This window comes from Panthera pardus, unplaced genomic scaffold, assembly GCF_024362965.1.
Source record: "Panthera pardus isolate Hobbes unplaced genomic scaffold, ASM2436296v1 HiC_scaffold_2, whole genome shotgun sequence".
In the NCBI taxonomy this organism is placed as follows: Eukaryota; Metazoa; Chordata; class Mammalia; order Carnivora; family Felidae; genus Panthera; species Panthera pardus.
In genome coordinates this window covers 84139184-84153595 of record NW_026526765.1, presented here as the reverse complement: position 1 = coordinate 84153595, position 14412 = coordinate 84139184, and the positions used below count along the sequence as shown (strand labels likewise).

The window sequence follows — 14412 nt, the reverse complement described above, 5'->3', positions numbered from 1 at the left end:
TTTGGAAAAGTTTCAGAGATTCGTTGGAAGCAAAATAATTCTCTCAACTCTACTTAAAATGAGCTAGTTTTCCATGCAAAGCTATTTGGAGCCATAAAAAGACAGTAACTCTAATCAAGTATATAGATTCATTAAGGACCATACTAGATCGAGGTCAAATATGTGACCCTCCAATCTGGGTGCACTTAGCTGAGGCAATACTATCTCATCATTACTATCTTGAATTTATTGTCCATGAAATAGGCTGTTGCCTGCTTTTCTATCAAAACAAATATAAAGACTAATCCAGCACGTAAAAGTGTAGTCAGACTATTGAATTTTTAGCTGGTGTGGATACACTGCAAAGCAAGAGAAGTCTGCATAACATTTAAAAAAAATATCTTCCATAAAATAATGCATTTTCTCTACTAAATATCCATTGCATACAGTGGCTTTCATTAATTTCAGGAAAGGAAAACCAATCTTTGTATCTGCCTTCTTTAAATGTCTTCTGTGCAGGAAAGTTTTAAGCAGCATCAGTATTTTACCTATCCAGATCAAAACTAGTCAGGGAAACAAGGACACAGGGTTCCGAGGAAAATGTAAGAGACTGAAACACCAATACTGTTAGGGGAACCGAGCGCAATGATAAATATTAAAGGTTTGTGAAGATTTCAGCGTACTTGAAAAGAAAAAACACATATGCAGATATTAATTTTCACATATTTATATGTTTTTCATCACTTTATACAGCCTTGAGATGAACAATCCTGTTATCACGAAGACTTCTCTCAACAAGTAATAGCTAGAAATTAGCTTGGCACTGATTTAATTAAAATACTAGGTTTACATATTATTTTAGCATTTTCATATTCAATGTCTTCACTGGGCATTTATATAAGGATAAAAAAGAGAAGTAATTTAAGATTATTACAAAGTTAATTAAATTAAATCAAATCTTCAATTACTCTTAATTTCCTTTATTACACAGTTTGGCCTTTGGTAAAAACTTTTTTCCCTTTTCTATCACAAGGTAAAATATTTCTTGCTTTAATTCAGACCAGCTGCAATTTGCAAATGTGCCAGAAAACTGTTCCTGTGCTGGTTGCTATTAGATAATGTATTTTACATAGATTAGCCTAAATTAAGAGTCAGGAGGAAAATCTTTCTTTCGTTTCATTTTTTTTTTCCTCTGGTTCTGAATGATGAGTAACTGTCAGTGTGTGGACGCCTCTTTTCAAGGAATGTGTGAAGCTGTCACCCTGCTACATGTGCAGGACCATCCAGATGTTACACAATATGAAATCTGGGTCTCAGCATTGTAATGATTGTCAAATGAGGGCCACCTAATTGTATGCCCGAGTCTCAGTAAAATGACGATTTCTGGAGAGTTGGAGAAGGCCAATATCTTTCCGTTATTTTAAGCCAGTATCTTTTCTCCGTTCAGTGTGCATTATCTTCTTGTGGGATAGAGCTAAAAATATTTAAAAATCTGTTTTGCAAGGTACTGCACCGTAGTTCGTGATCAGATTTCATTGGTATTTACAGAGGAAAAAAAAGAAAATATTCTTCCATTACGGAGGTTTTGTCTAATCACAGCTATCAAGGATGAGGAATTCTGATCTGAGGACAGTGAACGTGCCACGCTGGCATCAGAGCCTGTTTATGCAGGTAATGGCTGGTTTAGGACACCTCTGAACTGTCACGCACCATGTGAATTAATGAGGCCATACAGGTCTAAGGTCCCTAAAAAGGCCTCTCTAGATTAGGGTCTATTAAACCTGCCACAAGCTGCTTAGTGTTATAAAAGTAACAACAGAGGCTTAACATTTTGTTCTTTTCTCTTTTCCCTTGCTTTTTAAAATACTGAAAAAAAAATTCTCTCAATCCTTAGCAAATGCTCTAACTTATAATGAAGAAAGTCCTATAGATTTATGAGACACTCAATGATTATTTAAAGAACACTAATGCTCAACAAAAACCTCCAATACAAAAATATAAATTAGGTAGAAAAGTAGGTTTTAGGAACTGCATGGTGAGTTAATAAATGAAGCAGCTCTATTTCCTTGTTTTGTTTCAAGATTATTAAGGGCAGTTACATTTCAACAAAGTAAAATAACAGAAATTGCACACAAAAAAAGCGGCCAATATAATCAGGGATAAGTAGAAAATATTAGCTCTGTTTAGGCTTAATCCAATATTTAGTTGAGGGAATAAAATATCATGATAGGTTCCCATGAAAAGGACAAACATCAACAGATAAAGAAATGATAATTAGCGTTTTTTAAGGATCACAGTTAATATCGCTCAGAGAATAATTTTATCCTCACGATATTGGCTTCACATTTGGTTGCGTGTCCTTTGTTCGCGTCCTGTATTATTTCAAAACTCTCTCTCAAATGGCTATAGTTTTTCTGGGTTGTGAATATTATTGCATTAATGGACTTTCGTTTTTGCTTAGAAAGATTTGAGTGCAAAATCACTTTCACATCTTCAAATCTATTAGGTGCTTAGCCTTTAATTTTTTGCGCATTAACATGAAATGGTCGAAATATGAGGTTATTTTTGGAGTGATTATTATGATTGTAATAAGGCCTGACACTTGCGCGACTTCAAACACACAACCACCAACAGTTCCATTACAACAAAAGAGCTCCCAGGATAACACATTTTAATAGTCAGAAGAGTTGTGAATTCACAGCTTTGCACAGCAGGTGTGGCTGCACATCTTTGCACCCCTAAATACACTTGCTCATCTAATCTGACAGATTAGACAATGGCACAAAACCCTCATCACCGATGTCTAAACAAAGACTTCATTTCAGAAGAGACAAAGCTTCGTGCAGACCGTGTTGCCACTAATAACTTTTCCGAGCGGAAAACAATGTATATTTTATTAATGAAAAACAAATTGCGGCAGGGAAGATGAATGTCTTGGCTTTTCTGACATTTTAAATAATTTGCCTTCCCTTCCCTTTTGTGCCTTTAATATTTACCTTCATATCAATCTTTATGCAATTTTGTTAATTAGCTATGGTGCTGGCAGCAAAACACGGAAGGCGTCCCAGTGTAGGACCTTAAAACCCGTGTTGCCAGGGGAAAACAATCTTGCTATTTTTGCGAGAGTAAACTATATTGGAAAGTATCTCCTTAATTAGAGCCAGAGGTTAAGTTGGACTCTGGGGCGCCCACGTTCTGGTGACAAGGCACTTGGCAAAGGGTTTCGAACAGGAAAAGGCAACCTGATTTTCTATTCAACTTTGTCGCCGCTGAACATTCAAAAGTGAGGCTGGGGATGTGCGTATTTACCAGAAGGGAATGGACTGAGCATTAATGGGCTCGGGAGGCTTATTTGGAGGCAGCTGCACTTATCATGAATCAGGAAAGGGAAATAGCAGCCCTGGTGTGCTGTAGGTCAGTCACAAATGTCGACTTGAGAGAGCCATAAATCTCTCGCAGGACTCCAGCCAGTGACTTGCAGAACACCCTTCTAGCGTTTCCCTATAATTTAAAGATTATGTAAGGTGTATCGTGAGCGTGTTCGATGAAAATATTAATTTAGAGGTAAATCCCGTAAGCGCTTGGAGGCAGCGGCTTCTGCCGCAGTAGCTCTTCAAACAGGACACAGGCTGCTAGTTTGGTCAACAGTAGGAGGTCATGGAAGGCTGCCAAAGAAAACAAACCTTTTTCAATAAAATGCTTTCAGATCTAAGTAGTCACAGAATATCTCCTGTACTGTTTTATTACTGATATTTAAACTTTGATATATCGTCTTTTGCTCGAGTCAGAAATCTTCATCATAAAATGAACTGTGGCGCACACACACACACACACACACACACACACACACCAAGAAAGGCAATTAATCACAGCCAACTCTTTCCAGCGAGTTCAAATAATTTTCTGTTGTTTTTGCTGGGGGGGGGGGGGGGGGGAGGGGCGGGGGCAGGGAAGAGAGGAGGGAGGAAATGGTAAAAGTTGAAGTGTCAACTGTTTCGCTTTTTAAATGTATTTGTTGTTTCCGGAAAGACAGATGATATATATTGGTAAGAAAAATCTTGAGACTTTGAGAGAAATGATACAAGTTTCCCAATGAATGGTTTATTAATGATAATGCTAAGGGACGATGTCATTTTCATTTAGCAATATGGCATAATTGATCCTAAAATAAAAGTATTCTACCTCTGTCTCTTTGGGTAATTGGATAATGTTAAAATATGAGGTACAGTGTACAATGGATATTCAAATTTGTCATATACTTAATAACCTAAATTAGAAATTAATGCAGTTGAAAATATTGCCAAGGTAAGGATGCGAAAGTTGATATAAATGATTTCCAAAAAATCACCTTTCGCTTGTAAGGTAAGCATTGCGCTGGAGAACTGTTTACCGCAATTTGCATTTGCATTTTCTAAGACGCCCCTTTAGAGACCAGGAATCCATTAACGGCCTTCTCTCTTGTGGTTGGAAAGTAAAACACTTGGTGACCACAGTAAGCACCAGATTCTACTAAATGGGTACCAAGTACTACCAAGGCCATATTCGTGTTCATCACTGTGGTTCACAAGGAGATTTCCAACGTTTTGAGTTTTTACCTCCCATAATTATTTAAGCCCTAAAGATATATAAGAATAAATGCAAATTGAAAACAATATAAATGAGGATTTTACATATTGTTAATGATATTCTGGAGTTGTAAGATGTAATTAACATTATAGTGTGCCTGGACAATCCAGGCAGAAACCAAATGAGAATTTGCGTCTCAATATCGGAAGTGTTGATGCAAAACTCACAGGTATCTCTCGCCCACTCCCTATGTTCTCAGAGGATGGTTCAAGTGTTTTAATACTTCTCTTCGTATCTTGACTGGTTTTAAAAGTAACGTGTGCGTGGAGAACTCTGACACTTTCGGTGCAGGCATTATCAGCACAGCGATATCTGTAAGCTATGCATGGCCACCTTTATTGTTTTACTGTTTTAAAAGCTATGTTCCACTCTGAAATTACATTAAGAATATAAATTTCAACCTCAAATTATGATTCTGTACAACAGAGGCAGAATGTGTGCTTTGTAGCCCAAGATCCCTTTCATTTAATATTAAGCATTCATCCTCTCACATTTTTCTATTTTTGAAAACTATTTGAAATGAATAGACATACACCATAGGATTCTAGACCCTGTAGAATCCCAGGGCCTGTGGCAGACTGAAGCCTAGCAGCCTCTTGTGCGGACACTGCCAGCAGAATATTTGAAGTTGATGCAGCTTAGGAAGAGGCTGATCTTCACAGAAAAGCCAGAATTTCTATAAAAAAAAAATTTAAAGCCATTTTGCCCCTAATCGTAGACAAGCGTTAAAGATCTTAAAACATGGCTATGATCAGGCAATTTTTTTGGTACACTTTTTAAATGAAGAGTAGCGTCTGCACAATTTAGAATGATGGACAGATATTCTTATACATTCCATACAGTCTGAATTTGAAAGCTACTAGCTATATGATCTTCTTGAGTCCCAGTCTGTCCCCTTCTTTGATATAGCTAAAATGAGTTGGAAAGCACAGAGATTATTTTGAATTGATGTGAAATATGCCCTGTCCCCGCTGTCCTATGACATGCCTGACATTGGCCATCATGCGTTCAAGTTGATTCCTTCGTATTAGTCTATACAGAATACAAGCCCAGGCTCTTCCCTTTTTCTGTTTTATAGTCTTCATTGCTTACTTCTACCCACACACGGAGGGAAAAAAAGTCATCACAAGGCACTAAGCAAACAGAAAATGAGAGACAATATTCTTAATCACTTCACTAAACTAGCTTAGAGTTTTTTGTTTTTGTTTTGTTTTCCTCTTTTCATATTAAAGCGGGGGTGTGGCAAGAGGTAGAGAGAGAGAATCTTAAGCAAGCTCCATGCTCAGCCCAGAGCCTGATGCAGGGCTTAATCCCAGACCCTGGGATCACAACCTGAACTGAAATCAAGAGTTGGACACTCAAGTGACTGAGCCACCCAGACACCCCACCAATTTAGAGTTTTAACTCAAGTTTCAGTGGTGAATTAACTGTCAAGCGTTTCATGGATCAAAACAAACAGGATGCTTTTCTATTTGTTTAGCATGAGATATAGAGTTTTAAACTATTTATCTAGCACTAAAGGTTGATTTTATGAATTGAAACTGAATCTAATTGCTTCCCAATAACAAATAGTATATTGCTGTGATGGAAAGTAGAGTCGATAACTGAGGATCAAGAAAAGGGTCTATTATACAAATGGACTGTGGTCTTTTTTGGGGTATTTCCCTAATATAGCTATAATATCAAGAATCTGCACTGAAAAGATTCTGCCCTTGCTAAATTCGAAAGATGATTAAGAATCTGTAATTATCATCAGTTGACTGGGGGGAGAAAATGGGCCACAGAGAAAGAAAGAATTAGAAGGGAGAACTATTGTTGGAGTGTGAGGACATGGTTGGCATAGTCAGATAACAAGGAAGTTTCTGTATCTGATCATGCTCATGAATAAGAGTCAATAATTGCTGTTGTCATCTTATGACAGGTCAGCATTTTGTTATACAGTAAATAATTGTAGATAATTACAGACATACCTTGTTTATTGCATTTTGCTTTACTGCACTTCACAGATACTGTGTGTTTGTTGTTGATGTTGTTGTTTTATATAAAGTCATAGCAACTCTGCATAGAAAAAGCCTGTTGGCATCATTTTTCCAACAACAGTTGTTCAGTTCTTGTCTCTGTGTCACATTTTGGTAATTCTTGCAATATTTCCAATCTTTTCACTATTGCTACAATTGTCATGGTGACCTGTGGTCAGTAATTACATCCCACTGAAATCTCAGATGATGGAGAGCATTTTTTTTTAGCATTGAAGTACTTTAAAAAAAATTTAACGTTTATTTATTTTTGAGAAAGAGAGAGAGAGAGAGAGAGAGAGAGAGAGAGAGCGGGGAAGTGGCAGAGAAAGAGGGAGACACAGAATCGAAACAGGCTCCAGGCTCTGAGCTGTCAGCACAGAGGTGGGGCTCGAACGCGGAACTGTGAGATCATGACCTGAGCCGAAGTCAGATGCTCAGTCGACTGAGCCACCCAGGTGCCCAGCAATTAAGTACTTTTAATTAAGGTATGTACATTGTGTTTTGGAGCATAATGTTAGCGCATTTTGCTTACCTTACTATAATATTCACTTTATTGTGGTGGCCCAGAACTGAATCCGCAATATTTCTGAGGTACGCCCGCATGCAGAGTTCAGGCATTATGTTATCTGCTGAGGTTAGAGAGCTACGATATAGTCCTCATCTTCAAGAGAAACCCAGAGTTTAAGAGGACAATTCATGGCAATTCCTGGATCCTCACTAAAACATCTGTGACCCTCTACAGTCATGGTCTGCAGCCCCAGCGAGGTCCATAGGGCTGCCTGGTCAGCTCCCTCACCTATTTTTCACAGAAACTATTTCACCTCAGTCCCATCTTTCCAAAACATGTACCATAACCCCAATCTATCACTCCTAGAGAATCACCTTACCTCCCATTCAGCAAGGAACATAGAAATCTTTGAGAGTCAACCCAACTTGCTGACATCCAACAGACACCTATCCTGAGTTCTTTTTCCCCTCTCTCCTCGTGTTTGTATCATTCTACCAAAATTGTTGCCGAAAGTGCTGCACGTGGGTAGGCTTCAGTCATTCTCTTACTTAACCTCAGTGTAAGTTGACACTAGAAAGAACTTCATCATCCTTAGAAAGTATTTCTCACTACTGCCTTCTCCTTACCCCACCCCTTGGCTTGTTTCAACACTACCGTTTTCTCAAACTTTGGTCATTCCTTCTCTCAGAACTTTGCCTGGTTATTTTCCCTTGTCTATCTCTTAAGTACAGATGTTTGATGTGGTTCCATCTTTAAAAAATATGAAAACATTATTACAAAGTCTAGTATAACGAGACCGATGAAGATTTTTGTTTGTTAGTGGCTAAAGAGATAAAAAAGGAAATCTCATTATTTTGTCTCATGTTATTCTTCATTATACTTCAATTTCTTTTGTAGTCAAACACAATATTCAGTTAATGTTCACTGTGTACAAAGCATCATACTATGTACTTAAGAAAGTTATGGAGGCTTTCTGCCATGTCTACAGAATTGGCTCTCTTATGTTCATTATATCAGGCTCACACTAAGCCTTTGCAATCATTACTAGCATGTGGGAGTCCCTACGTGTTGTGCAGCCCATCGACTTTTGATTTAGTACAGTTAATGGGGCAGAATTTGTGCTCTCTCTGTGAACTTTTTAATAACCCCTCCCAAGTCTTATGACGTGGGTATATCCACACCCATGAGTACCAAGGTTCCTACTTCAAGAATTTGTGTGAACTCTGGAAACTATTGACCCCCAAGGTTTCCTATAAAAACTGAAATACAACTTTACTCCATTTAATCAGTTAATTTCATCTATAAAGTAACTTAGCCTAAAAAATATACTAAGTATATGTTAAGAATGGCACTTTTCACATGCCTGACCCCTTTCCTTAGGGTGGATATTGAAGATGTCACTTCAGTGTTTCATGCTAGAGGCATACTGCAGGGTCGGTTAGACCTGAGCTTGGAATCTTGTAGCAAAGAAACTATAATAAAAGTTTTAATAAAAATATTAGCATCATGGATTGTGAGGTGTCCTAGGTTGCTGTTGGTTTTTTACTTCACTCATGGAGACAGGAATTTCTTTAAAATACACACATATACACACACACAGACACATCTCACCTATACTCAAATTTTAGGACAGGAAAGTACAGATTCTGAATAATTTGCTAACTATATGCTCAGGGCATGTGTGGCACCCACACTGGTTTGCTGAATTAGTTAGGTTTTACTCTTGCACTCTGGAACTTTTATTTTTTAATTTTTTAAATGTTTTTATTTATTTTTGAGACAGAGAGAAACAGAGCATGAACAGAGGAGGGGCAGAAAGAGAGGGAGACACAGAATCTGAAGCAGGCTCCAGGCTCTGAGCTGTCAGCACAGAGCCTGACGCGTAGCTCAAACTCACGGACTGAGAGATCATGAACTGAGCTGAAGTCGGTTGCTTAACCGACTGAGCCACCCAGGCGTCCCTGGAACTTTTCAAAAGACTCATCATCAGGGTTATTTATGCTGCTTTGTGACAGAAAAATATTGAACCATCAGTATTAGTGGAAAGAACATACGTTGAAGAGACCATAGAATTGATGGCTCGTTCCTTTGTAGAACTGATGTTCTTTGAATTGTTTTTCCTAAGAAAAATAAGGGAGGAGCTAACTTTCCATTTCCATATTAAAGGATGAAACAATAAAAGATAATTTAAAAATAAATTTGGAATTTTATCTTTTGAAAACCTTTAGAAATGGGACATAATTTCTTTTTATGGTCTGCACTAGTTAATGATGGAGGGTTTTACAATCACATGCAATGATGAAGAAGAGAAAGGAAGACTCAATCAGAATCCTTCTCTTCAATCACTCTACCTTTTTACAGCCAGTACCTATGTTGTATTCTCTTCATCTACCAGGGCCTGATAGCAGAAGATGCAGATGGGGAAGTGGGGAAAAACAGATCAGTAAAGATGCTTGAATGGAGGTACAGACAGTAGAGGATGTATTTTCTTGCCTGTAATGACACTGGCAGAGAAAATAGAGCAGGCACCACCTTCATTTTTATCTGTCCCTCAAATAACTTTTGTCAATCTATCTTCACAGGACAGAGGGACGAATTAAAGAGAATGCAGGATGGTAGTAATGGAGGTTGGACAAGATTTTGCTGGGGGTCAAGATATCAGCTTCAAAGAGCTTGCTCCTTTGCCCCCTTTTAAGATCTCTATTGTTCAAGACTAGTCAGTATCCCTGATAACAACTAGGTTAGTCATTTAAACCTTACCATTTAAGAGATATCTTCCTTCACTGCTGAATCACCACCGTGAACAAAAACAAAGCATGCTATATCCAGTAAAACCTTGGACTGTGAGCATAATTTGCTCTGGAAATATGCTTGCAATCCAAAGCACTTGTATACATAACAAAGTGAATTTCAGGAACCATTGGCTCTGTCATGATCGTATGACATTCGGCATCATGTACTACCCATATTGCAAGACATTGCTCATTTATCAAGTTAAAATTAATTATAAATGTTTGCTCCTCCTGTGGAACACTCAAAGAACAAGTCACTCACAGTCCAAGGTTTTACTGTACATAGGGAGACATAGTAAACATGTTTAGAGGGAAACTCATATAGAATAGGCAGTTTTAATTGATCATCAGAGTTAGAAATAAGGACATGAAAGAAAAAATACCAGGAATATGAGGACTTTATTTTAATAACTACAAATTGGAGATGTGGTTAGCTATTTAACAAGTTCTATTGTAAACAGAAAAACCTAACAGAAACAGATTGTGAAGCATAATGTGACAAATAGACAGCACTCTGGAAAATTTAGGGATTTGTGGATTTAAATTATAGAATGTTACAAATGATCCAACTGGGTCCATTACTCAAACAAAGAAATTGAGCCCAAGGAAACACAGTCCTGTAATGAGGCAGTACCAGAGTTGAAAATACTTACTGCACCACCTATCCTATTTTTAATTTTTTTAACGTTTATTTACTTTTGGGACAGAAAGACACACACAGAGTGTGAGCAGGGGAGGGGCAGAGAGAGGGGGCAGACACAGAATCTGAAGCAGTCTCCAGGCTCTGAGCTGTCAGCACAGAGCCCAGCGTGGGGCTCAAAATCACCAACTGCGAGATCATGACCTGAGCCAAAGTGGGTCACTTAACAGACTGAGCCGCCCCAACAAACTGCACTACCTATCCTAAAGCTTAGTCCACCACATCATAGTATCTATTTGTATACTTTACTCTGTATTGCCTGGATTGGGTCAAAATAATGACCTTTGTTTTGGAATGAAAATTTAACCATGTTAGATGTTAAATAAAATATCAATAATAATGCATTCCACATTAATACATTTAATTTTTTTGAACCTGTTAATGAGTTATTTTTCTAAAGTTTAATGCTTTCAGAAATTAGTTACTTAGAGTCTTAAATCCCCTAAACATTACCAAGCGACTTTTGAAAGCAAAACAGAAACCAGAAATAATTTACTTTGTTATATAGGGTACTTCTGTGTTAATTAGAAAGAGTTTTGAATTTGGAAAAAAATTAATTTTTTACTTCGAAGGTACTCTATATGTATAGTAAGTGTACCATAAGTAATTCAGGAACAAAACAAAACAAAACAAAACAAAAACAAAAAAATGGGGCTCTCTCATTCCTAGAATTGCCAAATAATATTGAAAATGTCCAGTTTTCAACAACAACAACAATAAAATTAAGAGACATGCAAAGAAAACAGGAAAGTGTGGCTCATAAGAGGAAAAGACAATCAATGGAAATTGTCCTAAAGAAGCTGAAACATTAGATTCCCGAGACAAAAAGATTTTACATAGGGTATTTTAAATATGTTCAAAACCTAAAGGAAATCATGTCTAAAGAGTTAGGGGCACCTGGGTGGCTCAATTAGTTAAGTGTCCAACTTCGGCTCAGGGCATGATCTTACAGTTTATGAGTTTGAGCCCTATGTCAGGCTCTGTGCTGACAGCTCAGAGCCTGGAGCCTGCTTTGGATTGATTATCTCTGTCCCTCTGCCCCTCCACCACTTGTACTCTGTCTCTGTCTCTCTTTCAAAAATAAAATAAAACACTAAAAAATAAAAAAAAAACAAAGTATGAGATGCCATCTCAGCAATTAGAGATATTAAAAATGAATACACACACACACACACACACACACACACACACACACACACACAGAGGGAGAAAGAGAGAGAGAATTTTCTTTATAGAGTTAAAAAGTACAAGTGAAATGAAAAATTCACGAGAGTATCTGAATACAGACTGAAGCCTGATGAAAAATTAATCAGTGAAATTGAAGACAGGTCAGTTGAAATTATGCCAGTTGAAATTACACCATTTCAGGAACTGAGGAAAGAATTTTTAAAAAGAATTGAGTCAGAGCACCTGGGTGGCTCAGTTGGTTAAGTATCTGACGTAGGCTCAGGTCATGATCTCGTGGTTTGTGCATTTAAGCCCTGTGCCAGGCTCTGTGCTGACAGCTCAGAGCCTGGAGCCTGCTTCAGATTCTGTGTCTCCCTCTCTCTGCCCCTCCCTGGCTTGCACTTTCTCTCTCTCTCTCTCTCTCTCTCTCTCTCTCTCTCTCTCTCTCTCTCCCCCCCCCTCTCTCTCTCTCAAGAAAAAATAAACATTAAAAATGAATTGGGTCTAAGATATCTGTGGGACACCATCAAGCATAACAATAAACACATAATTCAAATCTCAAAAACGGAGGGAGAGAAAAGGGAATACACAGAATATTTGAAAAAATAATGTCTGAAAACTCAAATCTGATGAAAACATTAATCTACACATCCAAAAGTTTCAACAAACTGCAAGTAGGAGAAATTCAAAGAAAGCCAAATCTATATACAGCACAAGCAAACTGATAAAAGACAAAAACAAAAAGAGAATCTTGATATCTTGATAGTAAGATAAAAGTGATATCACATAGAAGGATCCTCAGTAAGATTAAAAGCTGATTTCTCACCTGAGACTATAGAGTCTAGAAAAAAATGGAATGACATAGCAAAGTGCTAAAAGAAACATAAATTCAAACATCCTGATGATAAATAATTCTATACCCAGCAAAACTCTTTTTCAAAAATGATATAGGAATTTAGACACTCTCAGATAAACTAAAATTGAATTCATTGCTAACATATCTATGCTACAAGGAAGTCTTCAGACTGAAATGAAAGGACAATAGACAGTAACTTGAATCCAGAAATAAATTAAAAAAAAGAAAAGAAATTTTATAAACTGATAAAGGAAATAACTCAGGTAAATATAAAAGACATAATGATATTTTTTGTTTGTAAATCTTTCTTTTACCTATGTGACTTAAAACAGAACTGCATAGATCATAATTTTACATCTGTCTTCTTTGGCACAAAAATATATAAAGGGATAATTTGTAACAATAACAACTTAAAGGGGACAGGAGAACAGAGTCATATAGGAGCAAATTGTATACTAATGAAATTAATGTAGTATTAATATGAACTGATTATTACAAATTAAAATGTTTATTGTAATCACTAGGGCAACAAAAAGAAAATAACTAAAATACATATTAAAGATATGACAAAGGAATTAAAATGGTACAATAAAATATGTTGAAAAGTAAAAGATGAAAAATATTCCACGCATACAGTAACCAAAAAAAAAAATAAAATAAAATAAAAAAAAAAATAAATAAATAAATAAAGCAAGCTGGAGTGGCTAAACAAATAAAAGAAAAAACGGACTGTAAGATAAAATTTGTCAGTAGAGGAGTGCCTGGGTGGCTCAGTCGGTTGAGCATCCGGCTTCAGCTCAGGTCATGATCTCATGGTTTGTGATTTTGAACCCCACGTCAGGCTCTGTGCTGACAGCTCAGAGCCTGAGGCCTGTTTCAGATTCTGTGTCTCCCTCTCTCTCTGCTCCTCCCCTGCTCGTGTTCTGTCTCTCTCTCTGTCTCAGAAATAAATAAACATTAAAAAATTTTTTAAAAATGTCAATAGAAACAAAGAAGGGTATCATATAATGATATAAAGGTCAATCCATTGAGAAGATATAACAATAATAAATATATATGCACCTAACAACCAAACCCCAAAATATACAAAACAAAAAAATGACTTGGAGGAGCACCTAGATGGCTCAGTCAGTTAAGCTTCTGACTTCATCTCAGATCATGATCTCACGGTTTGTGAGATCACGGTTTGAGCCCCACAGTGGGCTCTGTGTGGACAGCTCAGAGCCTGGAACCTGCTTCAGCTTCTGTGTCTCCCCCTGTCTCTGACCCACCTTTACTTGCAAAAACAAATAAATGTTAAAAAAAATAATAATAGTAATAGTTCGAGATGTTCACATTTAACTTTCAAAGAAAGCTAGAACTAGACATACGATCAATAAGTAAATAAAGGACTTTAACAATAGTGTAAGCTTAATAGACCTATTGGTGAAAACCAAACAGATCCAACCTAATAGACAAGTAGACATCTATAGAACATTCTACCCAACATAGGCAGAATTCACATTCTTCTCAAGAGCACATGGAGCATTTTCCATGAATGACGATAAGGTAGGGCACAAAACAAAATTCAATAAATGTAATATGATTGAAATTGTAGAAGTATGTTCTACAATCACAATGAAATTAAACCAAAAATCAGTAACAAAATGGAAAATGAAAAATTCATAATTATGTGGAAATTAAACAACATGTTCTCAAATAACAAATGAGTCCAAGAAGAAATCACAAGAGAAATCAGAAAATACTTGAGATTAATGACAATAAAA

General features: G+C 36.9%; 1 long non-coding RNA gene across 1 annotated transcript in view; it reads right to left on the bottom strand.

Annotated features, from left to right (window-relative positions):
- Positions 1-696: 696 nt before the first annotated feature.
- Positions 697-14412, bottom strand: part of LOC109254673 (uncharacterized) — a 98834-nt gene continuing 85118 nt past the window's right edge. Inside the window, exon 3 of the long non-coding RNA XR_008423801.1 lies at positions 697-3644. This is a non-coding gene — a long non-coding RNA (uncharacterized LOC109254673). The remainder of the gene's footprint in view (positions 3645-14412) is intronic.